The sequence below is a fragment of the Narcine bancroftii genome, chromosome 8 (genome assembly GCF_036971445.1).
Source record: "Narcine bancroftii isolate sNarBan1 chromosome 8, sNarBan1.hap1, whole genome shotgun sequence".
Lineage (NCBI taxonomy): Eukaryota > Metazoa > Chordata > Chondrichthyes > Torpediniformes > Narcinidae > Narcine > Narcine bancroftii.
Window position 1 is genome coordinate 163,663,498 of NC_091476.1, and position 27,868 is coordinate 163,691,365.

Genomic DNA, 27,868 nt, shown 5'->3' on the forward strand with positions numbered 1-27,868 from the left:
CATTGCTCTACAGTGTATTTATGATGGGGTGGCGCTACGGCACTGGTCGCCCGCCTCCATCGACTCCAAAGGGCGTTACGAGGTGCTTCTCGATATGAATGGGACACTGGGAGCAGCCTTTTAGGGCTGCTGTCTGAAAAGTAAGTTTTAACTTTTCGATCTGCTCTTGTAGCCGGCCTCCAGGAGGAGGCCTGACATGAAATGGCCTATTGGCTTTCCAAAAACACAGGTTGAGTCCTGAAAGTGGTGACCTTCCTGGCTCCCGTTATTTCAAGCCCTGTATTGGGTTTCCAGTCCTGGAGATTTCCTTGTCTTGTGAGAGCCAAAAGATTGAAGCAGCAGATGGGAAGAAGGGATGAAGGGGAGGGAGCCCGTAAGCTGGTCATTTTGACTTCAAGCAAAGATCAACTCCTGCAACTTTGACATGATTTTCTTTTCCTGTGGATTTGAATATATGCTTATTTCTGGTGCATTTGTGAATTGCAAATTTGTGAGTTGTGTGTAATTTCAAAGTTTAAGATTGGTTGCAGTTTTGAATGGAAACAATTCCCCTGATCATTTAAAGATGGAGGGAAACAGATGTCGGGTTGAATCAGTCAAAATAAAGGCAATGCTATGTGTTCCAAGAACAGTTTTCTTGCAAATACATACAAGGGAGGCAGCACAGAGTTGTGGGCCAGAAGGGCTTGTTATTAGGCTGTGTCTCTAAATTAAAAAAAAATTAAGCAGGAGTTTCTCTTTATTTTTATATAAGCTTATAATTTTCAAATGCAAGTCCACTTTGGAGTTTTGAACATACAAAATTTCAAAGATTCCGAACAATTTCAAGTGAGATATATCGGCTTTCAAAACGGAGTGATTTATATGGGAACAGGCATTGCGAAAAATTCTCCTATCCAAGTTTTTCAGACATCACTTCATGGGATTGGGAGGTGGGGTTGGGAGGTGGGGGGGGGGGGGGGGGTGGCGATGGTGGTGGTTGGATCATGTTGCTTTTGATTTGGTTCAAGATTGATGAAGCATGCGTTTATGTAAGCTTCCCTTAGGCACTATGTTAACGCACACATTAGCTGTGAGTGAAAACTGCATTTAGGGGATGGACTTGATGCTAATCCATTAACTAGTACTCTGCCAGAACTGATTAACTAATTTCAAGCTGCCTTTTACTGGATTTCACAGAATCACAATTTGTAGATAAAGGAACAGTCACTCTCAGATCTTGATAACAATATCAAGCACACTTCAAAAAAAAGTGCTTCATTGTGTAAAATAGCTTGAGAGGTTTTCATGCAAATGCTATTTTATGAAGGAATACTGGAACAAAGATTATGGAATGTAATGCTGATATTCACAGACTCTAATTGTTTTTATTTCTGTCTCTCCGTGGGATATGTTCTACCTTTTCTGTGTCTCACGCAAGTGGCCTGTGCCATTAATGAGCATTCTTCTTGAGTGTAGATGATCGTGGTGGGGTAAGTGAAATTAAAGTCAGGCTAATATTCTCACTTGTGTTAACATCTCTATGGAGTGGCGGCTGGGGGTGAATGGATCATTTTCCCCATCGCTTCATGGTGGTCATTGAAATGAATGGTATGATTCACTTTGACAGTGTTCTTGGAGCATGTTATTCAGTGTATTTTGGGGAAGTTAATTGTATTAGGCCATTGGCAATGATTTAAAAAAAAAATTTGCTGGCCAATGTTTCCAAACACCACAAATATCTAGCAGCCAACACGAAAGTTATTGTAAAAACACAGTGCTGGAGAAATTCAGCTGGTCAAAGAGTGTACTTTAGATTCAGATTTCAGATTTATTGACAGAGTTCATACTCTACATGACAACACATTTTGGCAGTGGAAGCAGAATTACCACTTATTGGCAGTGCAAAAAAGAACCATACACAATGTACACATGTAAACAAATAAAGAAGCGTAAACAATTGACTCAATACAGAGAGGGAAAGAAACAAACAATAAAGTGCAGAAGTAGGAGTCCTTAAATAAGTCCCTGATTGAGTTTGTCGTTGAGGAGTCGGGTAGTGGAGGGGTAGCAGCTGTTCCTGAACCTGCCGGTGCGAGTCTTGTGGCACCTAAACCTCTTTTCTGATGGTAACAGTGAGAACAGAGCATTTGATGGGTGGTGTGGATCCTTGATGATTGCTGCGGAGCAGCGTTCCCTGTAGATGTTCTTGGTGGTGAGGAGAGTTTTGCGCATGATGTCTTGGGCTGTGTCCACTACCTTTTACAGGGCTTTACAATTGGGGGTATTTGTGTTCCCATATCAGACCAAGATGCAGCTGGTTAGCACACTTTCCACCACACATCTGTAGAAATTTGCCTCTGCAAACTTTTGAGGAAGTAGAACTGCTGACGTGCTTTCCTCATGATGACATTAGTGTGTTGGGTCCAGTAAAGATCCTCCCTGTTAGTGAATCCCAAGAACTTAAATTTGCTCACCCTCTCCACCTCTGATCCCCCAATGATCACTGGATCGTCTACCTCTGGGTTTCCCTTTCTGAAGTTAGCAATCAGCTCCTTGGTTTTGGTGACATTGATTGCGAGGTTGTGGTTGGTGCACCATTCAGCCAAGTTTTCAGTCTTCCTCCTGTATGCTGACACATTGGCTCTTTTTATACAACCCATTACCGTGATATCATCAGCGAATTTGTAGATGGTGTTGTGGTCGTATCGATCTGCACAGTCATAGGTGTAAAGGGAGTAGAGAGTACGCAGAGAAAGCAGCCCTGTGGTGCTCTGGTACTGATGGAGGTTGTGGAGGAGATGTTCTTACCAATCCTCACCATCCAATTGGTGAGTGCCCAGATGAAAAATTGTGATGTTCCTCCATTTTATTGGTGGTTTAGGTGGGATCTCTGATCGAATGGTATTAACATCAACTTCTTTGGTTTCTGCTAGACCACCCTCTGTTCTTCTTCCCCTTTTCTTTTGTCTTATTTCCTCCATCTCTCCACCCCTTCCCTCCCTATTCACAGAGCCATCTCTCCTCCCCCTCTTGCTGATGTGTCCTCCCTCCCTTATCCACCTATTACTTCGTGCGTATGAGACTGTGCCTCTTCCACCCAAAATTTTGTTCAGGGGCCTGCCCACATTTTTTTTTCATACCTTGATGAAGGGTTCAAGCCTTCTGTGTTTTACTAAACTTACTGTGATTATTTTTTTCATTTTTTTTCTCTTCCTTTTATATTTTTTTAATCTCTTTTCTTCTTGTATGTTCATTATACTTATTGTTGTTAGTGAGTTTTATGTAGAGTACTTGGAAGTTGCAACAGGCAAGACTTTCATCATTAAATGTGTACATTATACTTTATGGATGTGACAATAAGCTCTTCAATCATTAATCAATAAAGTTACAGCAAACTAAGTTACTAAAAAAAGAAACAACTTGTATTAAATCCAAATAAAAATGCAGATGTGAGTGGAGTTCAAGTCAGTGGCTTTTCATCAGATGGTTATAATGAAAAGGACCTGAAATGTCAACTCTTGTTTCTTTTTCCAAAGATGCTGCCTGACCTTTTGAGTCTATTTTAACATTTACATTCCCATGCGTCATACCAAGATCGCATTTCATGTGCACACGCCCAAAAATGTGTTTGCCCCTTTAAACTCATTACAGAAAGAAAATGAATTTGTTCAAAACTCACAATGAGAGTGCATTTCACAGAAAGGCTCAGAAACTGACCAGGGCGAATGTAGGGGAATTCAAAATGGTGACAACAAGGGACCTGCTGTAATCTTAATTCTAGGGTTGTTAATTGAAAACATCCCCAAATTGGTCCTGAATCCTCAGTATGGAAGCTAATGGACACACAGCTTTAAATGATTTTTAGTCAATCCCTTTCTTAAGATGACTTCATAGGATTTAACTCAGAAATAACATTGGCACAAAAAGAATAATTATTTGTCATTTTCAAGAGGGATTAAAATGATATTCTTTGACATGCCTTCACGCTGCTTAATATTTTTAAAGGACCCAGTACATTTTAAAATGCAAATGGTGTATTGATTAAATATGCTGTTTCTTCTCAAGTCTGGTTTATTGTCATCTGATTGCACAAATACAACCCAATGGAACAGTGTTCACTGGTCCTCAGTATAAAACATGCAGACACATAACCAGACATACACACATATAGTCAAATAATACATATGCAGGACAAATATTCATATATACAAATAAATGAATAAATATTGGTTCGTACATACAAGAATCTTGGATGGTTAGTTATGACCAGTTCCTTTGGTTGTTCGGCAGTCAGCCCATGGGAAGAAGCTGTTTCTCAACCTGGTGGTACTGGATCTGATATTCCTGTATCTCTTTCCAGATGGGAGCAGCTAAAAGATGTTGTGTGTGGGTGGAAGGGGCCTTCAGTAATTTTGCGTGCCCTCTTCAGACAACTATCTTGGTAGAGCATGTCGATGCGAGTTGGGGGGAGGGGTGGGTGTGGGGAGACATTCCAATGATCCTCTCTGCCACTCTTATGGTCCTGTGGATTGACCCCTAATCCATTTCTCTGCAGCAATCGTTCCTCACTGTGAGGCGGTCAACAAGGACACTTCATGATAAGAATTATTGTTTTCCCAGTGATATGCAATTTTGACAAGTTTATGAATGAACAGTGATTTCTTCATAGAGCCATTCATTTGTCCTATTGAAAATATTTACTATATGTAGGCTTTTTCAGAAGACGAGCAGGACCAGAGAACATCTGTGTTTTAATTGGTTGCATCGTAATAAACTCACACCCCTAACTCACACCCCTAACGTCGAGGTACTCGAGATGGCAGAGGTCGACAGCATCGAGTCCACGCTGCTGAAGATCCAGCTGCGCTGGATGGGTCACGTCTCCAGAATGGAGGACCATCGCCTTCCCAAGATCGTATTATATGGCGAGCTCTCCACTGGCCACCGTGACAGAGGTGCACCAAAGAAAAGGTACAAGGACTGCCTAAAGAAATCTCTTGGTGCCTGCCACATTGACCACCGCCAGTGGGCTGATAACGCCTCAAACCGTGCATCTTGGCGCCTCACAGTTTGGCGGGCAGCAGCCTCCTTTGAAGAAGACCGCAGAGCCCACCTCACTGACAAAAGGCAAAGGAGGAAAAACCCAACACCCAACCCCAACCAACCAATTTTCCCTTGCAACCGCTGCAATCGTGTCTGCCTGTCCCGCATCGGACTGGTCAGCCACAAACGAGCCTGCAGCTGACGTGGACTTTTTACCCCCTCCATAAATCTTCGTCCGCGAAGCCAAGCCAAAGAAAAAAAAAGATCGTAATAAACTCTACAGCCCCTTCTACACAAGTGTTAACTAATGATTAACATGTGATTTTGAAGTAGTATGAGATCTGTTCAATCAGAAAGGTTATTTGCAGTCACTCCAGGTTCTCCTTTGTTCTTGGATGTTGTCATATGAAAATATTAATGCAATGTTCCTTTACTCTTTCTAACTTATTGAAACTTAAGAATTCTGCAGGTGTCTTTTTTTCACACCAACTCACCAGAATAATGGAAATGAATATGATCTGAAAATATCCTGGGAACTCAATGGTCTGTTGGGATCTGGCAGTAGATGGTTGGCAATTATACCCACCCACACATCATTTTTCTTTGCTGCATTTTTTGATAGTAATAATATTGCAAATTACAGAACAAGTCATCATCAATGAGAACTCCAGGATCGCCTGCACTTCTCCATCTTGTGTATTGTCTAAGCACCTTATTTTGAAAACCAGGAGAGGAACTTAATTTATACAATGGTTAGCATTCTACTTCGGACAAAATGATCAGAAACAGAATGCTAATGGTTGCATGAATGAGCATGAACTCTATTGTTGAATTAAATTCAGACTCAAGGGGAAAGGGGGCAAATGAGCCCTCGTATAGAAACTCCATGTTGACTTCATTCCAAGTCGTAAATTCTGTTGAGCTCACACATGTGGCTTTCATTCTGGAACAGGTGCAGGCTTAAGGTGATGGTTTCCTCATAAATCTTTCTTGTCTGCCTCTAGCCTTTAACGTACAAAGGAGCACAGAGGCTCGATTTTTATGAGGTGGAAAGGTTGAAACCTGACCCACATACAGTACATGTCAGATTTGGGCATGCAACCGCGAATTCCCCTCTCCTACATTTGCAGTGAGATTCAGCGTGTAAGTACAAAGTGTGCTGGTATGAACTCCAGTATACTGGCCCAAATGGCTGCTCTCCAGTAGTCGGCTTTTTGCCAAGTGGACTTCAAAGTCTTTGAAGGATAATCTACTTCACAACGTCACTCTGGTATTGTGCATGGAATTGCAAAATCTTGGCAGTAGAGATGCATTGGATGCATTTTTGACCTTGCCTGTTAAGAAGCTTTGGAGCTAGGTGGAAGAGTTGCACTGATAGTTCAGTTGGTTAAGTCATTACATAGGCTTGAAACTTCCAGATTCAGCTACATTGACACATCCCTGGGAGCAGCAAATCGCTTTAAATAAGGAACAAAAACATTTGTAATGATTCCAAACCCTGATTACTAACTGCTCTAAATGTCGATGAGTGTGTCTTGATCTGACAAAATAGAGCTCAGCTTTGAAAGTCCACAACCGATCAATATTGTGGTAAGAGTCCATATCACTTGGGGAAGGCAAGTGGAAAGCAGAGAAAATAACACTTGGGGAAGGTACAAATTCTGCATGGTTCTTTTGTACTACATATTATGACTGCATTCAGGTCGAATGTGAAACTGCAGGAACGGTAGATGTGTTTGAACACCCTTTCTCTGCTTGTTTTGTGGCATACCTTCAAACTATTGGAATGTCACAAGAATATATAAACTTCAAATGTTAGTGTTTCCAAGCTATTTTGAATTTATTTTTTTGCAGGTTTCCTTTTTTCTTGATGTATCTCTGACTGGTTTATGATGTTCTGTTGCAGAATCTCTTTAGCAGATATTTTGTCTCTGGATCTCAAATAACTTATCCTCGAGTTTTGATCAGCACCAAAATATGGGTCCTGCGTCTGGCTTAATGAAAAGTTCTTTGCAGGAGAGAACATGTTATTTGAATGTTTGCTTCTGATAGACAGATTTTCTCTGGTAACAGCTTGTATAAAGTGGTTCAATGTAAATGTTAAGAGGCTCGAGTGATTGAGGCACTTGACTCCCTTCAGAAAGGTTGCTCAAGGTCACCTAGTCAAACTCTCTAACTCTCAGCCTTACAATTAGATTTAGCTAAACTTCCCTTGGAGGATGATGAGGTGTATGTTTGGGAAGTAAATCATACAAAGTCAAATTCCCACAGAGTCCCTGTTCTTTCTTCCCACATTCATGCCTTGGTCTCGCATCACCATTCTCAATGGGGGTCATATTTTTAATTTTTTAAAATTCAGTCGGTAGGAGAGAAGCATGAAAGAAATCAACAGATCTTGACTGCTTCACAGGCAAGTGGGCCCATAAACTTTGAGCAGAGTCCTAAGGGGGTCAAAGCCAAAAAAAAAGTTGAGAATGACTGGTCTATCCTTTTAGGCAGCAATGTTGATCATATGAGTTTATTTGTTACCTTATTCACTCAAACTACTCTGACTTGAAGATGATGGTTGGTGATATTGGGAACAGATGAAAATATGTACAAATAGTAAAGCTCATTTGAAGGGCAGAATTTTTAAAAAATTTAAATTGTCTGGATATCAGTAAACCTACAACAAATGTGTCACTGGTTTTCCGCTGATCCTGCCGACTACTCCAATGTGATAATCAGCCCACACTGTAAAGAACACCAGCAGAACCATGGAGCAGAGAACCAACTTTATTATGTTACGCTAGCGGGAGCAAGAGGTACAAAGAAGAATAGACCTTGTCACTTGTTCCCTGCACTGAGCCTTACTCAAAGTATACAACATTTTGGCACACCTAATATGGTTCTTTTTGGGTGTGCATTTTTTTCACGTTTATTACACGGGTTGTTTTGAGATGGATTTGTTCCTGTTTCTTATTAGCCTCTGTGGTTTTTTTTTCCTTAGGAATGTAAATTAATTATGTCAAACAGTTAATCGTGTTAACAGTTAATCTCATTTAAGGGTTTCAATCCTTACATATTTAAGGTGATGTTTTTGTTTATGCAGCCTTGATCTTATTGTCAATTCATTATCTGCAGGGTTAATTAAATCTTTATCACACACAAAGCAGAGGAATCTGCTTTTTGATTTTAATAGAAATGCTAATTATCTGTCTTTGAGGCTAACAAACATCTACACAAGGCAGTGGTTCCTTTCCTTAATGTTTGTCGTTCCTGTGTGACTTTTTCTACATTCTTTACATTGGGGATGTTATTAAAGTGTAATCTAATCCTGGATGGTTGGAAACAATGTTAAGGTTTACAATATGATCTGGACTTCATTTTAGGTGATCTCTGTAACTCACTTGCATTGTATAAAAATACAAGAAGAAATTTTAAGGTTTCTGATGAGATTTTGATATGGCAGTGTGAAATGGCAAACCACAAATCACTCCACTCATCTCCCTTTGGCTGAAAGCCAAATGATAAAACCATTCAAAATAAGTGCTATACCTGTTCCACTGACTTCATGGCATGCTTGTGCAATATCTACTTCATGAGTGATAGGTGTTGTATGTGTGGTTTGTGTGATATGTGCATTCTGCACTACTTTAGATGTGGGTGCGGTATGTACTGCACCATAATGAATGGCTTGTTGGGACTTGGTAGGTAATATATCAATTGAACCTTTTGAATTAATCTTACTGTTGCCCTTGACTATATATGAACTTACAAACAGGTCAGAATGTTATTCTACTAATGGTAGTGGGTCACTAATTCACACTGAACAGAGGGTCACAATTGATCTAATTAAGTAACAAGACTCTCTGTAAGAGGAAGCTTTGGTGTAGCTAATTAATCAGCCAGGACACTCCCCTTCTGATCGTGTTTCACTGTTCCCTGTTGAAAGTGTTTGCACTGACCTTCATATTAGTACTTTGGGTTCAACTGGGACAGCCCGAGAATTGTCCCAAAAACACTGAGAGCAGGACTCACCCTCACTGTTGTCCTTCCACAGAAATGGCCATGGACAGCAGTTAGAAGCTGAAGCGGTAACTTTGGGCTATTACCATGATATGCTGCCATAAGAAATTGATCCATGGCCTGGACAGGGATCTGAGGAAATTTTTCAGCATATTGCCTGGATTAGAGCATTACGATTAAAAGGAGAATCTAAGCTGCGTTTATTTTCCCTGGACGGAGGAAGTGGAGGGGTGACACGACAGAGGTATATTTAAGAGAGAAACAGAAAAGTGGAAGAAGCTATGGGAATCTTGAGCAGTCAAAGAATTGCTGGAGACTTTCAGGATGGGTAGAAATGGTCAGTCAATGTATATGGTCAGACTTAAACAGAACAGATAAAAGCACATATATAATGGGGGAATGAAGCTGGAACAGGGTCCCAGAGATGATGGAGTACAGGAGAAAAGGTGTAGGGAAGTGGAGAGACAGAGGAATAAATCATTACACACACCTATCCAATATATATATTTTATATATGTGTATATATATTGAGTGGGATAATAATAAAAAAAACCTTTTCCCTGTGGTGGAGGTGTCCAAGACAAGACAACATAGGTTGAGGATGGGAGGTATTAGGTTTAGAGAGGATTTGAGGGGGAGTTTTTTCACTCAAAGGATGGTTGAAGGCTAGAATGGACTGCTCAAAGAAAAGGTGGAGGCAGATAGATAATGTCAAGACATTCAAGAAGCAACATGACAAGTGCTTGAATTGTCAGAGTTAGAGACCTAACACTTTAAGTGGAAATAGTGTAGGTAGACATGTGGGCTGAGGAACGTGTTGCTGTGCTGTGTTGCACCACATGGTTTAATAAACATTGTCTCAACCCGACATGTTTCCTTCAAAGAAATATGGGCAGGTATACCAGGACTCTTTTTCTCAGTTTGCATTTCCTGTATGAAATGAATCATGATAAGATCATTCTACCAGTCTAAGTCATCTTGCAGTCTGTCACAATCCTTGCTTTTACCACACCTCCAAGTTTGGTCTTCCATGCAATTTCTGAACCTTGAATTTGCACATTCATATCCAGTTCATTAATATAGGGAGCTGATGGCCACATCTCTAGAATATGGAGCAACATTCAGATCGAGGATTAATGGTGATGAAAGTCTGCGCATTTCATCCAGCTTTGTTCACTTTGCTTTACTCAATAACAGAATATCCACCCTCAACCTGATTTCCACAGAAAGGCTCTCAATGTTCAGTGAAACATGATCATGAGAATAATTTTGAATGCTGACCTAACAGAGCCAGCATATTATTACACATCAAATCCTTTCATGTCAGCCAAAAATAAATCTTACTCAGAAATTGCAAATGCCTCTCAATAAATTTAGAGGATTCCAGCTAAAAGAAATCCCATAAATATGGTTTGTACGTTTACTTGAATTAGGCACTCAACCATTCAAACCTACTTACTCCCTTATGGCTAATCTGATTGTAACCTAAATTCCCAGTTTACTTTCTCTCTCGCTTATCTCAAATTTCTGTCTTTGAAATATTTAGCTTGGTTTTCTTTGACAAATTGAGTTCAAAAGACTCAAAATCTCCTCTCTGTCCTAAACAGAGGAGTACTTCTCTTTAAACCGTGACAACCAGTTTGCAACGGGGACAATAATTATCCCTCTAACTGATGGCGTGAATCATAATTTCACAAATTGTGGTCTGTCCCACTTGGGTTCAGATCTTTCAAAGCTTTGGATTATCTTGAACAATTTGAAATTGGTTCACGTGAAATGCAGCAGCAGGAGGAAGATGAGAGAAGGCCCAGTTGTACCACTTCTAAGGCAGTCAAACTGTTGTTCATGTCAAGAAACCTTGTCCTGAATGAACCTCTAGAAGAAACAAAACATCCACCCACCAGCCTCTGAGTGTATCCACAACCTTGACATAAAACTCAAGCCTACTGGTGATGTTACCATGTGCAAACAGAAGGAAATGAGAAATTTAGTTTCTGACCAGTGGGATAAAACAAGTAGATAAGCAGAATATGCTGGAAATGCATCTCTGAAGTGAGAGAGTTGTGACTGTGGATGAGCCACAAGGAGACTGGAACTGTTGACATAAAAAGTATTTATTCATCAAGACTTTCAGCAGAAGACCTGGGTGAAGAATCTCACCTTGGAGAATGCTCGTGGAATATTCCTGGATCCCAAGTAATTGACCTTGCATATTCTTAAAACAAAATCAAAAATAATAGCAAGAGATTTAAATATAATTTCAATAAATGCAATTGCAAAGTTAACTTCAATCCGTGAGGATTGGTAAGAAAATCTCCTCAATCTCCTTCAGTACTGCAGTACCACAGGTCTGCGTTCTGTTAGGTCTGCTTTGTTCGAGAATGAGTGAGTCAGACACCAGACTGAGTCGAAATCAAGGTTCTTTATTACTGGATTGTAGCACTTGCAACTAGCAGTGTTAGTTGGAGAAGGCGCATTCTGCCGTTATCAGCAAGTGGTGTTTTTTTTATACCTCAGGATACGTACTTAGTAAATTATCATACCATGACATTGTCCAATGAATAAACTGTTGCTACCCTTCTCTGTTAGTCTGCTACACATCATTCTTGTTAGTGCAAAGCTTATCTTGAGTGTACAAGGTCACATCTGCATTCTGTTACTCCTTAGTACTGGGTGACTTCTTCTCCGGTCCCGTCTCATGATGTTTTTACCTTACAGTTCTTAGCCCCTTGCTCTACTCGCTGTATACCTATGTCTGTGGGGCTTGGTCTGACAATCACACTATTGACAAATTGGCTGACGATACCTCAGTAGTGGGTTGTATACAAAGGGGCGATGATTCTATATACAGGAGTGAGATCGAAAACTTGGGTGAATGATGTACTAACACCAACCTTGTACTCAAAGTCACCAAAACCAAGGAGCTGATTGTTGATTTTAGGAGGGAAATCAAGAGGTGATCATTCGGGGATCAGAGTTGGAGAGGGTGATCAAATTTAAATTCCTAGGAGACATTATCTCGAAGGACCTTTTTCTGAACGTAACACATGAAGAAAGCATAATCAGACATCAAAAACCTCGGCAAATTTCAACAGATGTGTGGTGGAAAGTGTGCTGACTGTCTGGATCGTGACCTGGTATGGGAGCATCAGTGCCCCACAAAAGGTAGTGGATCACAATACATCATAGGGAAAACTTTCCCCACCATCGAGAAAATCTCCATGGAATGCTGCTGTCTGAAAGCAGCAGCAACAATCATCAAGGATCCACACTGCCCGGGACATGCCTTGTTCGCTGCTGCCATCAGGAAAGAGGTATTGGTGCCACAAGACTGTTACCGCCAGGTTCAGGAACTGCTGCTACCCCTCCACCAACAAACTCCTCAACAACAAACAAACAGGGATTCATTTAACTGTTATTCTTATTTATTCATTTTGTCTCTGTATTGCACAATCATTTTGTTTATATTTCTTTGTTTACATCTTTCCATTTTTTATCAGTATGAACCTTTTCCTGAGTGCATTTTTTTTTGCACTACAGATAATTAAAATTGTTCAAAGCCCACAGGAAAAAGAATCTTATGGGTATACGTGGTCATGTATGTATTCTGAGAATAAATGTGAACTTTGAACACTTGAACAGAGAGCTGACAAATTGTTCAATTGAATTGTATATTTACTGTGATAACGCATTGTAACTGACCACAGTTACAATGACCACTCTCTGTACCACAGACCACTCTCTGTACCCCCACTCTCCAACTGGATCCTTGACTTTCTCATCAGAAGACCACAGTCGGTACAAATTGGAAACAGCATCTCTTCCTCACTGATTTTCAACACAGGTCCACCGCAAGGATGTGTGCTTAGCCCACTGTTTTACTCATTATACAACCATGATCGTGTGGCCAGGCACAATTCCAATGCTATCTACAAATTTGCCGATGACATCACAGTTGTCGAGAGAATCACAAACGGAAATGAGGAAGCGTACAGGAGGGAGATAGATCAGCTCTTTGAGTGGTGTCCCACCAACAATCTTGTGCTGAATGTAAACAAAACCAAAAAATATAATTGTGGTCTTCAGGAGGAAGTCAGAGGAACATGACCCAGTCCTCATTGAGGGCTCAGGAGAAGGTCAAGAATTTTAATTTCTGGGCATCAACTTCTCCGAGGATCTGTCCTGGAGCCTCCATGTTGATGCAATCATGAAGAAGGCTCGTCAGTGGCTATACTTTGTAAGCTGTTTGGTACGTCACTGAAGACTCATACCATGGACAGGATTCTGGCTAGTTGCATCACTTCCTGGAATGGAGGCACCAAATCTCAGGACAAGAAAAAGCTCCAGAGGGTTGTTAACTCAGCCTGCAACATCACAGGCACCAGACTTCACCAAATTTCATGACTTGTTCATGACAATAAATTCTGATTCTGATTCCTTTGCTGGACAAAGTAAATACAAATGGATGGTCTAAAAACCTCTGAAGGAAGAGACCCCAGGTGCTCAAAATTGATGTTGTGAGGGATGGCTCTCTGGGTACACAAATATCCCCAGCTAATGATTACTTAGCTGCAGATGTCTTGTTTGATCTTGACTAATTCACCTAGCTCCAAAGTCTGGCCAAAGCTTATGAGAATGTCTCATGGTCATGTCAGTTTACAAACCATATCTCTTAAGCAGCCTCCTGCTGTGAAACTGCTCTCTTCATATAGACGTACCAATCTGTATTGTAATTACAAATCTGATTACTATTTGCAGTTGACATTTTAAAATAGTTCATGAAGAATGGCTCTCATTTGTACTAATGACCACTTTATCTTAAACTTTATATTTTGATTATGGCTGCTTCGTCCACGTAAATATTTCAAGTCAATGACGTTTCATCAGAAAATTAATAACTTTTTCTCGTGTCAGGCAAATTTTCATGCCCCTCTTATTCCTGCAATTTCTTCAAGTCATAGCTGAAGAGGCGTGAGTCCCATCAGGAATTCAGTAAGCAGATGAGTGAGCAGTAGGCGGGTGGGGGGGGGGGGGGTGGGGTGGGCGGATGGGGCAGGAGTGGAGAACAAAGGGGATGTCTGTAATAGAGTGGTGATCAAGCAAGGTGGCACCCATCTGTGTTGGCTAAGATGGTGTAAAATTAAAATATGGGTCAATGACGGCTAATCCATCTGGAGAAAGTTTAACAGTAAAGAGAGAAACAAACAAAATAAAACATGTTGAAAGTGTACGATATGGAACACAGCAGACATTATAAATTTGAAATAAATAACAATGTTGGGGAAGCCCAGCAGATCAGCCATCATCTCTGGAGAGGGAAAAACTTAGTTACATCAGAACTGGCCTGGGTGGAAAATTGGATGTTCTTCTAAGCGATTATATTGAGCTTTGTTGGAGTAGTGTAAAAGACCATTGGAGGTGGTATGGACAAATTGACATGCAATTAGAAGCTCAGGTCATCTGTACAAACTGAAAAGAAGTGTGGTCACGTAATCTACATGGTTTCTTTAATAGCAGAGAGGACATTGTAGACATTGCAATGAACTGGAAGAAAATCATTGCCTCACCTGGAAGGAGTGTCTAGGTCACCGGATTATGAGAAGGTCAAATGGAAAAGTTACCCATAACAGAGACCACAAATTGGGCACTTTTGAGCTTTCAGTGATCTCTCCCTTTAATTTTTCATCCCACTCCAACTCCGTCCTTCCCATCCTTGGTCTTATATGCTGTTTCAATAAAGACCAATCGAAGCTTGAAGAACAGTGTCTCACTTTCTGATGAGGCCCTCGGGGCTCAACATTGAAATCAATAAATATGCTTTCTACACTGCAGTCGCGGTATTTTACCGTTATGAAGTGCTTCCCCAATGCCGCCATTGGTCATTCACATTGGAACGACCAAAACTGCAAACCTCCATTTCTATCTGTGATTTTAGTCAGCACACAGGCATTCTGCGAACAAAAGGGGCAGGACATGTAACTCAACAACATTGGCGCCTGCGTCTGGTGTCACGTATAACATACGTATGTGATGGCATGTTAGACCCACTTTTTTCACCCAAAACTAGCTCAAAAATATTCCCCAGCTTTATATGCCAGGTTGAAATTGGTGAGCAATGCTTACAGTAACGCTGTCGGTCCCCGCACTGGTCATTGTTTTGTTGAGAAAGTGTCTGGTCCGTGAGATACAAGTCTGGACTTAAGGGTTTGCTATCAAATGTTACTTTTATTAAAACACAACAATTAATAGAAAGTGTGGGAATAAAGCACATGTATGCACAATATGAAAGAGCGTGGGAAAACACACACAATTTAATAAGACATACGCGCACAATGTGTAACGGAGCATGGGAATAATCCAAGTGTCAAATCTAGGATTAGAGTTAGGGTTCAGGTTAGCTTGTCAATATGCAGGCAGCAGGATAATCATTCCTCTTGTGTTCACTGGTCTCTCTCAGAGGTTCTGTGCACTATAAGCTACCTCCTTTGGTTAGCCCATGCTTTTATTATCCTGTGCCTGTTTATAGCTTTTAGTTGTGCATTTTGATTTGTCCTTGGGTAAGTTTATTGTCTGCATGGTGGATGACCTTAGGGTTAGGGTTAGGTGTGGGATTTGGGTTAGGGATATGGTTGGGTTTCTGGCTAGGTTAGGAATGGAGTTCAGATTAGGGTTAGGTGTGAGGTTAGTGTTGGGGTTTGACTTAGTGGCCCACAGCAATAGGGAGCAGGCAGCGAACCGCAGGACAGGGCAGGGGTGGCTTGTGGGGGCCGTCAGGACAGGGGCGGCCGGTGCGGGCTGTGACAGCTCCGCTGGCCGCTCCGGCACCTCACCAGTCCGCTCTGGTCTTCGGGGCTGCTCGTCAGTGCCAGCGGTTTAATACATGGCAGAGCAATGGCTGTCTTCCCTACCATTTCCCATTCTGGGAAATGCAGAGCAGTTCCAGCTGCTTGGCGGATTATGGGTAGGGAAGACAGCCATTGCTCTGCCATGTATTTATGATGGGCTGTGCCACGGAGAGCAGCAGCAATCATCAATTATCCCCACCTACAGCGGCTCCAGATGACACACTGAGACTTTTAGGGTTGCTCCATGAACAGGTAAGTTTAACATTTTTATCTGCCTCTGCAGCTGGCTTCGAAGCGGAGGCCCAGCATAAAAACACCTAACGTTTACAGCAAGATGTAACAAGAAGAAGAGGAGACCAACACAGTATCAAATGCTGGAAGTGGGAGAGGCAGAACACAGCAGCCATTGGAGTTAAACAAGAAAGCCTGCAGTGGAGGATTATAGGTAGAGAAGACAGCCATTGCTGGGGTCAAGTGCAATACACAAACCTGCCAGAGAAACTCAGCAGGTCTTGCAGCATCCAGAGGAAGTAAAGGGTAACCAGGAATGGGCTCTATTTCTCTTTGCAGATACTGCTCAGCCAGCTGTTTCCTGCATTTTCTGCTCTTGATTTAGACTTCCTGATTTTTTTCCGTACCTAGCTCAATTTTTCTCTCCCCACAGATCCTACCTGACCGTAACTTTCCCTTTATTTCAGATTTACAATACTTGCATCTCGCAATTGCACCATATATGTATATATATTTTTTTTCTCCATGCAGGGAAGGTTGAAACAAGAGGGCATAAGTTAAGGGTAAAGGGGCAAAACTTTAGGTGAAATATTAAAGGATGCTTTTTCACTCAGAGAGTGGTGACAGAATGGAATGATCTTCCAAAAGAGATAGTTGCGGCAGGGTCCCTTCTGTCATTTAAGAGAAGGTTGGTTGTGTACATGGATGTGAGGGGTTGGAGGGTTATGGGCGGAGAGCAGGAGGGGGAAGCTAGTGGAGTTGTTCAAGTGAACTGGCGTGGACTTAAAGGGCTGACATGGCCTGTTTACACGCCATAATCAGTTGTATGGTTATGGTTACATGGTTCTCTCTAGCTACCCCTTCTTCAAGACAGATTAACAGTCTCTCACTGTCAGCACAAACCTCTGCCATCCATTCTCCCTTTCTCTCCATCCATTCACAGACATTTTTCTCACCATGGTGCAGAGGACATTCTCCAGGATGTTGTCTGGGATGTAATGTTTCAGTTCTGCGGAGAGATTGATAGGCTGTGTTTGCTTTCCTGGGAGCAGAGATGGCTGAAGGGAGGTTGATAGAGAAGTTATACCGAGGCATATATCGGATAAACGATAAGAAACTGGCAGTGATGCCTGTGACCAGAGGAAATGGGTTTAAAGATGTGGAGAAGGAGGTTTAAAGGAGAACAGAGGAAGAGTTGTTTTACATGCTGTGGTTGGTTGGAATTGGAATTTGCTGAAGGGATAATGGAAGCAGAACATTTGAAGCGTCTTGAACAGATTCATGTGAATCACTGGGGTGTTTAGGCTAAAAACCAGGTGCTGGTAAATGGGAGAAGAAGTAGCAATTTAATGACCAGCACAGTCATGATGGTCTATTTCTGTGCTGGACAGCCCCTATATGCCCATTCACTGTTTCTACCATTTACTAAAATTTCCCCAGATGAAAGGTCATTTATCTGAACTAATTGGGATTCCCCCCCCCACAATATATGCTTGAGTTACCGAGTATTTCCAATATTTTCTGGTCTGATTTCATATTTACTGCACCGGCAGTCCTTTCAAACAAAATACCTGCTCATTTGACTTGGCACTCTTTCTGCAACTTGGTTCACTGTTGAATGCTTCATTACAACAGCAACTATAGGAGCAACTAATAGTCCATGAAGCACTTTACAGTATCCTGTGGATGGAAAAATGTGTTCATTCTTCCTAGTTCATGCTTGAATAGGTTGCTAGCAATAATGTAATAGACTGCAAAAGAAAACGGAAAACTCAACAGGTATCCCACATCCTCAGAGTTTCAAATAGGCCTAAAGTTTCAGGTCAATCATTCCACAGCAGAAATGGAAAAGTGAGAAAGCAAGCATGTTTTAACTTCTGGCAGAGGAGGGGTAGAGAGAAAATAGGGGGTGCCAGGGTATCTAAAGTCCCTTTTACATAGAGGCTTAAATCAGAGATTCTCGGGACTTCTCTTCTTTCTTTCTTTGGCTTGGCTTCGCGGACGAAGATTTATGGAGGGGGTAAAAAGTCCACGTCAGCTGCAGGCTCGTTTGTGGCTGACAAGTCCGATGCGGGACAGGCAGACATGATTGCAGCGGTTGCAAGGGAAAATTGGTTGGTTGGGGTTGGGTGTTGGGTTTTTCCTCCTTTGCCTTTTGTCAGTGAGGTGGGCTCTGCGGTCTTCTTCAAAGGAGGTTGCTGCCCGCCAAACTGTGAGGCGCCAAGATGCACGGTTTGAGGCGTTATCAGCCCACTGGCGGTGGTCAATGTGGCCGTAGGGACTTCTAATGCTTCACTTAACTGCGTGAATGCAAAAAAGGGGAATCCATTACCATCTGGGTTCCCTTCACCTAGGTACCTAGTGTCAGAAGGTGGAGCACAGTCGCCCCACCTCCTGCCTACATGGACAAGCACTGAAAGTGGCTCGAAAAGGGGAATGGCTGATGACGACCTCAGCCTGGGACAGAAAGATTTCAACTACTTTCACTCATGCTAACAAGTGCAACGCATTAAACTGGATTGTTAGTTGGGTGTGTACACTAAACCCCGAAACAGAAGTAAAGTGTTTGTGTCTGTGTTCTTTGGCACATTGAAGCTTATCCACGATGGCACCCTGTTCTACAACTGCCCAGGGAAATAAAGCAGGAGGACTTGGTGGATCTGTAAACATCCATGGTCAGTCAACGTATTGGTTCATGACTATTCCTCTCCATGGAGGCTGTTTGACCCACTGAGTCCCTAGAGCCTGCCTTTGGTCTCTTAAGTTTCAAGACTTGCATGTCTTTTTCATCTAAGGTCGCAAAGGGAGATGCCAGTGTTCTTTAATCTCCTGAATTGTCTGTATTTGTATAAGCATAACCGTTTACAGTTGACATTTAAAATGCTAAAACCAGGGGATTAATTATTTCCCAGTGCAAAAAAAATGCAAAGCTACTTGGAGAAGCGCGAGGTGTTGGTCTAATCGATTGGGGTGGCATTCTTGGGCGTAGTTCTCAGGCAGGAGTGGTGTACAGGGGAACGACGTTCAGGGGAGCAGCGTCCAGGGAGCGATGTTCATGGGAGTGACGTGCTGGGGGGGGGGGGTGATGTCAGGTGGGGGGTGATGTTAGGGGAAGTGGTGTCAGGGAGAGTGATGCTCAGGGGTAGAGGGTGGAATTCGCTGTGAGACACAACGCCTTGAAGACTGCTTTCTGTCACAAACTGCCCCGGTGCATATGTTCTACATCACAGCAGAAGGCAGCGCTGCTGTGAATCACGTCTTGTCCCTTTTGCCCTGGGAAGCCAGATCCCTATGTAAAAGGACTCGGCAGCTGAATCTACCTTTCAGATTTCCTTTTTAAATAGATCGTGAGTTGGGCAATAAGGCGGCTCTTTATGTAAAAAGGGTTAAAATGACACACAGGTTATGGATGCCATCTTATTGGGGGAAATAGATACCTATTAATTATAGCTGATCTGTCTGAAGGAGGAGGAGCTGGAGAAGATAAATGAGAGTAGCGTCAGCAACTAGAGTCTTTTGCATTTCAATTTGTGTGTAAATTCCAGTTCCAGTACTGCAATAGATCGGCAGCTTACTGATCCTACCCTACCCATAGATGATTCATGGAAGGTTCCTCACTGTCAGCATTTAAAATTCAATGAAATCATCAATGATGTTTTGGATGCCGTCATGAAGGAGAGATGGCAAATCTGAAATACTGATACTTGAAAGGCAAGTAAACATGATAATAGATTCCAAATGGCCAGACATCAATCTGACAAGACATTAATGTACAAGAATACACTTTGAGGTCTCTAATTTGCAGTCATATGTTTTTCATATTTCATGTAGATTCTGCCAAAAAATTCAAAATATATATCAATCTGTAAGTTTTAAAAGCTGTTTAAGAATTGCTTTTTTGGGGGGGAAGGTAAAGCAATGTCATCCAATCCATGTTACAACAATGAGTTAGCCCAATAATATCTCTGGCAATTCATTCTCAGAATAAATTTGACTTGCTTGCTAGTTTTTCCCTATAGTGGACAAAATTGTGTCTTTAGCTATTGGTTTCCAAAGAGAGCTACAGCCAAAATTGGTAATGAGACTGAGATACACGGTGCAGATGGTGTATAATTACTTGAATGAAAAAGCTAAAATCACCTTATTTTTACCTGGTTTTAAGAATTACTGTTTTACACTGCTACTGCCTAGCCAATGTGAAGTGCATTAACAAAGAAGCATTTATTGTGTGAGGAACCTGTGGTGATCAGTGTACCATCAAGCCTGAAAATGGCAATATCAGGAGTCTGATCCTGTTGATTCTCTCAGGCTCTGTCTGGCATCGAGCCCTACTCTGTCAAACTAGTCGTAATATCGGGTTACAGACATAATTTGAAGTTGGTTTGTCAGTCAGAGGATCAAAGATCAGGGACCTAGTTTGGAGGCTGTGTTTGTCCTGAGTCAGTCATTTTGAGACACTGAAACAAAGAGGTTTTTTTCAGAAGGCCTGGAGGCTGAAAGTTTGATGATTTGTTGCCGTCTGTTTTTATTCCTTGATGCTGCTCCATTTCAAAACTTTGAATTTTGTAACATGTAAAGGCCACATTTCCTGGCTCAAATGCGCAGGGGGTAATTTTCGAAAGTGTTCTCAAGGGGGTAACTTGGTTGAATAGAGTGCACACACACTTCAAAGAAACTCTAATTTTCAGAATCAGTATTTATTGTCATGAACAAGTCATGAAAAGTCAGTGTTTTGCAGCTCAAACATTCAAATTATGAAGGATCTTACAACATTATTATAAAAAATAAAAATAATAGTGCTCAAAAAGTAAGTCAGTGTCTTTAGTTCATTGATTATTCAGGAATCTGATGGAAGAAGCTGTCCTTGTGCTGCTGAGGGCTTGTCTTTAGGCTCCTGTATCTTTTTCCTGATGGTAGCAGATAGCCTGGATGGTGGGGTCTTTGAGGATAGAGGCGGCTTTTTTAAGACACCGCCTCATATAGATGTCCTCGATGGAGTGAGTGAAGTCAGGTGCTTGTGATGTCATAGGACGAGTTAACAACCCTCTGGAGTTTATTCTTGTCCCGAGAGTTGGTGCTTCCATACTAGGCCCTGCTCCAAGATGGCAGCAGCCCAAAGCGGCCTCTCTGGACCTAGTGCTACTGCAACTCTTTAATTAAGGCATAGTACATAATTTTTAATTGGAAAGCAATGGACGGCAGTGCATCGTGAGACAATTTCTGGTATACGGAAATCGGCAAGCAACAACAAACCTTCAGGAAGAAGCTGCAAAGCTGAGTGGCCTTGACTGGTGTGAAGACCAAGACTCTGCTGTGGGGAACCTGTGGTGATCAGTGTACCATCAAGCCTGAAAATAGCAATTATGTCTGTAACCCGATATTACGACTAGTTTGACAGAGTAGGACGTCTTTGGCGTCGCTTGTTGCCGGTGGCTGAGGTGGGGAAGTCTGAAAAATATTGGCCAGCTTACCTTCATCTTTTAACTCTCTCCCTCTATTGCTTTTTTTTTGTTGCCTTCTTTTGGTTTTTACAAGCCCAATCCACCAACTTCCAGCTAATTGCTGCAACACTGCCTTCCCTTGTCATCCACAGTTACCTCACCCTCCCTTCAGAATCCTTCTTTGGGACAAAATGATTCTGCGTCTTCCAAATTACCCCCAGAAACTTTTGTCATTGCTTCTCTACTGTCACCCTTTCCAATCAACCTTGGCCATCTCTTCAACCCTCTGCCAGGCTTGCAGGAAAGATATCAATACGGTTGAAAGAGTGCAGAGAAAATTTAAAAGGATGTTGTGGGACTTGAAGAGGTGAGTTCTAGGGAATGGTTAGAACTTTATTCCCTGGAGCATCAGAGATTGAGGGGAGATTTGATAGACGTATACAAAATTATGAGGGGTAGAGATAGGGTAAATGGAAACAAGCTTCTTCCACTGTGGATGAGTGAGACAAGAACTAGAAGACATGGGTTAAGGAGAAAGGTAAAATGTTTAAGGGGAACACGATTGGGGACTTCTTCACTCACATGATGGTGATAGTATGGAACGAGCTGCCAGTGGAAGTAGTGGATGCAGGTTCAATTTTGACATTTCAGAGAAGATTGGATAAGTACAGTACAACTCCCAATTATCTGAAATGGTCGGGATCAGGCCTATTTCGGATAAACAATTTTTTTTGGATAACTGGTCATTTTTAAAAAATATCCCAGTTGCAACAGCTAATCACTTGTAACAATGTTTAAACAACAATAATCAACAAGGGAAGGCTTTTTAAGCATTAAAATAATGTTTAATTCTCACCAAAAAAATCCTGGCCACTGTCAATCACAGACACATTCCCACCGAGGCTCCGCTCCTGCTGGGAGCCCAAGGTCCCCTCTCCTGCTGAGACCCTGACATCCCCATTGCTGCCTGGTGCCTGACTTTCCCGCTCATGCCGGAAGGTCGGTCTCTTTAATGACTCCGGGACAAGGGATTCTTCCGACCGCTTGTGGCTGGGAGACAGTGGCACACAGTTTGAGGGGGAGAGATGGTGAGAAAAGTCATTAGGGGAAGGTAAAGAAGAAATGGAAAGAGAGAGGCGAGGGAGTTACCTGAAATGAGGACTATCGTCATTTTAATTTCACATCGAGTGATTTTGTTTTTCAACCTGTGAGTTCAGTTCATCTCTGAAAAAATTTCAGATAAATGAGGATTTCTGACTTGTTTTGGATATCCTCATTTATCCAAATCTTTAATTTATTTTTTGGATAAATGAGGATTTTGGAGAATCCGATTTTGGATAATTGGAGTTGTACTGTACATGGAAGGGAGGGACATGGAGGGCTATGGTCCGGGTGCAGGTCGATGGGACTAGGTGGAATAATAATTTGCCACAGACTAGATTGCCACTTCTGTGCTGTATAGTGTTCAGGATCGAGTCTACGCTGCTGAAGATCCAGCTGCGCTGGGTGGGTCACGTCTCCAGAATGGAGGACCATCGCCTTCCCAAGATCGTGTTATATGGCGAGCTCTCCACTGGCCACCGTGACAGAGGTGCACCAAAGAAAAGGTACAAGGACTGCCTAAAGAAATCTCTTGGTGCCTGCCCCATTGACCACCGCCAGTGGGCTGATCTTGCCTCAAACCGTGCATCTTGGCGCCTCACAGTTTGGCGGGCAGCAACCTCCTTTGAAGAAGACCGCAGAGCCCACCTCACTGACAAAAGGCAAAGGAGGAAAAACCCAACACCCAACCCCAACCCACCAATTTTCCCCTGCAACCGCGTCTGCCTGTCCCGCATCGGACTTGTCAGCCACAAACGAGCCTGCAGCTGACGTGGACATTTACCCCCTCCATAAATCTTCGTCCGCGAAGCCAAGCCAAAGTGTTCAATGGTTCTATGTTCTTTATATATTAAATTTTTGAACAAAAATTACATTATACATGAACAGCAGAATTTTTCGACAGTCCACCACGCAGCTCCTTTTTTTTATAATCTTTCTGCTCTCTTCAGGATAAAACTGTCCGTGCGACCCCCTCCATAACTATTGAACCAGTCTGCAACCATATTGGTGATACAGAGTTTACCTGCGTTTTCTTCTTGGGGGCAGTCAAATACTCCAAGTAGAAAGGGTGATTGACTGCCAGCCGCAGTGAAGGAGAGGGGAAGTGTCAATTGATGAACAGTGCATTGAATCTGCGATGTTTCTTCTGCCCTTTATTTCAGCCCTGACTCTCATGGAAAGCTTTTGTTTATCCTGTTTAGTCATTGCAACTCTGCTGCTTTAATGCTGTGTGCTTCTACATTTAGGACTTTCCTTGTCTTTCAGGGATGATATGATGTGAAACTTTATTGTCATATACATGTGCAATGAAGTTCTTTCTTGCAGCGGCTACACAGGTACGGTAAGATACACCGACAACAAGATAAGTTCAATTACGATACTGCTTGAAACAGAAAAAATAGATAATATAAAAGGATAGATAAATAAATATTCACAATTCATCCACAAAAAGGTAATGTTTCAATAATGCAAACAGATCCTTTTGATAGTACTGGAGTAGTTTCTGGCCAGGATATACTATGTACACCAAGGCACCCTTGGAACATGGTTTTTTTAATGAGGATCGTAAAAACCTCACTGCTAGATTATGGGACATGGAACAGCTGTGATATCTGACTTGCAAAGTTTACTTGTCCAAAAGTGTTGGGTATGTACTATTAAACTGTTGAGTATAAATTTCAAAGGGTTGTAGTATTAGGAGCTATGAAGATAAAACTTGTACAATTTGATTTATCACTGAATGAGCCTGGAATTTGAGCATTTGCGATACCATGCAGTGTAGCCAAGACATTTAAAAGGGAAAGGTTATTTTTGGATATCATCATCTTCAGTAAGGACATGTGTTGGGGAAATAACAGTGCACATTACTACACACAGCCATGGAACCAGCCCATCCATCATAAGTTAGCTCACAGAAACATCATTGAGCATTCTAGTTATGTTAAAATTAACATGGATTTCCTAAAATTAACATGACTTCTGAGCCCTATTATGAAAGAAATCAGTTCATACAAATATGTATTTTGAGTTAGCACATGGTAAGAAATTGTCTTGATGTGCTTGATGAATGGGAGGCATCAGGGCAAGGAAGCCACTTCTGTCTTGCAAGTACAAGGTATCAATGCACCTCAAGCTTCTTCCCCTGGACCTCGATATTCATGTGGAAGAATCTGAGCAGATTTTCAGTCAGTGCTAACTGTTTTGAGAAGTGTCATCAAGTTCTAAGACTAAGAGGAAAGTGAGTGAGAGCTGGTTGCACATGCCCAGTCTGTGCTCAAATAATAAATATTCAGTTTGTTGGTTTCAGCATGTGCAGGCAGATTCAAATCATAATTTTCCTTTTCCAGGGTTCCAAATTGACTGGGCAGTCATTACCTTCTTTCTATAAAACCACTGACCCCTCTCCAATCCCAATCAACTAATTGGCTAACTTCATGGAGACCTAAAAATGACAGACAAATGAAACCATATAAACTATTCTGAAGTATTTAGTTCGAAAATCACAGTAGTTTAATTTCCTCACTGCTCCCATCTGCCTGGATAATTCAGAAAGCAAAATGATTGCCGGCTCTCCTGCCTGGAACATGTCGAGGCCTTATTGATACATTTGAATGAGGTTCCAATTGAATTGTTTATCATGAAGAGATATAGTGAAAAACATTTTATGTCAGAGCGTGACAATAAGCAATACATTTCATTTCAAAGGATGTTGACAGTTGAAGCTATATCTGGCCAAAGATGGAAATATTGAAAGCAAGTTTATGAAAGTCTTGAAATTAAAGAATGCAGAAATCTCAAAAGATTGTAGATCAGGAAGAGATTCAGATGATGAGCAAGGATTTGGCCAGGAACAATTTTACAACCAAAAAACTTAGATTCACTGGCAGTCTTTGCAAAATCTTTGTTTGTTCCCCAGATATCTTCCCCAAAAGGTCTGGCTTTGTTCACTTCCCCTTTTTCCCTTTACAATTCGCCATAAATTCTATCTACTTGGTCAAGCTTTTGCTAATCTGCACTAAAGTGTGGCTTAGTGCAAAGTTTTATTTGATAAAGCTCCTCTGAAATGCCCTGAGTCGTTTTACTATGTTAAGGGAGCTCAACAGATCCAACTTATTGTGTGGATCAGTTTAATATTTTGGTTAGATTGCGATAGCTATTATTGAGTCATTCTTAGAACTGAGTGAGAAAACAGACTACCACTGTAGCAATTAATTTGATATGCATTGGTCTGTCTATTGCACTTTCTAAACTATTTGAGCATGTTGTTTTTGTATGGACGAATTGCTAGAAAGGTTTGAGTGGTCATAACATTGAATTGTCTTTCCCCATCCCCCACCAAAGACCCAGATGAATTCAAATGTGCAAAGGCAGCACTGAGTCTCATACATTACCTCACTCCCAAAACATGCTTTGTTATTGAGAAAATGGGAACTGTGGTTTATGATCTGAGCACAACCGTTGACATTTGTCCGACCACTGCAAATCAATACAAGTGGTGCTCCGTCTTTCAGAATATTCCCCTTAATTAATTAAAAGGGTCCTATCATCAATATTTTCTGCCCTTTAACAAAAACAAGCTTTGCAAATGCAATTAGAATGCAACCATACATTTCAAGGTTAATCAGACTATTGGAAAACAGGAAACTGTTAAATACTCTATATAATTTAAGAAATAACATCACAATATTTGAACAAATAGGGGAACCGTACATGAAACACAATAGAGAAATCCTACCACGGACCTCCACCCCCTAAAATGACAGAAGGAGAAGACAACGAAATGAACTGACTCATTATATAAAAGTAAAAGACAAATATTTCTTGTTTATTTTTATTAAGTGACGACATTGTTTAACGGGTTTAATGTATCTTATAGATTGAACTTTGAATAAATGGGAAGGGGGGGTGAGGGAGGGGGGGAAAAGGGGAGAAAAATTACACTATATATTCAAGAGAAAAATGTCTGTATGTATTTTGATCAGTATGGTTCATAGTGTGAAAAATAAAGAAAAAAAAATATCCTATTTGTATGACTGGATTTATGGCACATTAGGATCTCAAAGTCACATAAAAGGTTTGAGTTCAGGAATCAATTTTATTTCTGCGCACAAGCAAAGTAGTTATTACCTTGGGTTTAACATCCATCAATCTCTGCTGATGGTAGTGTATTTTAGTAATGGAAATTTCAAATCCAACCCGTTAAGTTCAATTTATGACCTTCAATGGTTAGCACTGACTTGCTGGACTAAATAGTTTTCCTCTGCTGTACGTCTCTTTGCATGTGGCCATTTTCTCGACTGTAGATTAGCAACATTAACTGGAGCAAAATCCATCACAGAAATTTTGTAATTTCTTTTACAAAATGTTAACAATGAAAATGAGACTGACATAAAACATTCAGGAATAGTAGCACAAAATAACACAGTGCATTTCCATCAATTCATTTCCATGAATGTGTGGAAATATCAAGCTTGAAATTAATTCGTATTTCCTTACTGGCAAGGTGGGAAATAGATGATGAGCTTGCAGATGGATTGTGGAAGTTGGGGCGGGGAATTTGGGTAAACTGGATGGAGAGGGGAGGACTTCAGCTGTTGGAGTCAGCTTTATAGCCAACAATGCCATTAGCTGTTTATGTTTAGGTATTCTGCCTTATTTAGACCATGAACGCTCAGCCAAAGCCCCTGCTGTAATTCAATCCAGCATGAATCACTTTGAATATTCAGTCACAGACCCTAATGCTAACTGCGAGACAAAAGCACGTTCCAAATGCACTTCATTCTCCGTACTATTGTCCATGTACGTTGTGGCTCATATAAGTAGCCTATCACTTCATTTACGAAGGTACCTCAACCTCATTTAGCAGTTCCCTGTCAAGCATTCAAACTGTTGATGAGTATTCCATCAGAATCTTGACCCCAGTTAAGGCTTAAGAGATGCTGAAAGGAGCCGAAGACCAAATCATAGATAAAGTAATGTTGGAAACTCTTCTCTGAATGGTCTTTAAGGCTCTGCTGTAAACAACTGAGAATAAGGTGTAGAATCCAAGCAAGAGACTATTTGACCCAATATATCTTTCTTCGTTGATAATGAGCTCCTGGACCTTATCCTACCTCTCAGAAGTTGATTTTCAGCCTTGCAGTTAATGACTCTTCAAAGTAACAGTGGAGATATCTAAAATTCCTGCTAATTTTTGGAATAAATTCATGCTAGGAA

The 27,868-nt window shown here is 41.4% G+C and overlaps 1 protein-coding gene across 5 annotated transcripts in view; it reads left to right on the top strand.

Moving 5' to 3' along the window:
* Positions 1-27,868, top strand: part of fhl3a (four and a half LIM domains 3a) — a 225,585-nt gene that overhangs the window by 116,044 nt on the left and 81,673 nt on the right. The window contains exon 2 of one of the 5 annotated variants that reach the window (XM_069895765.1): positions 1,421-1,472. The exons of 3 other annotated variants lie outside the window; for them this stretch is intronic. The gene's annotated coding sequence lies outside the window, so the exon portion shown is untranslated. Of the gene's footprint in view, positions 1-1,420; positions 1,473-23,917; positions 23,989-27,868 lie in introns of those variants that run through there. One more of the 5 variants, XM_069895766.1, reaches the window with a different exon arrangement.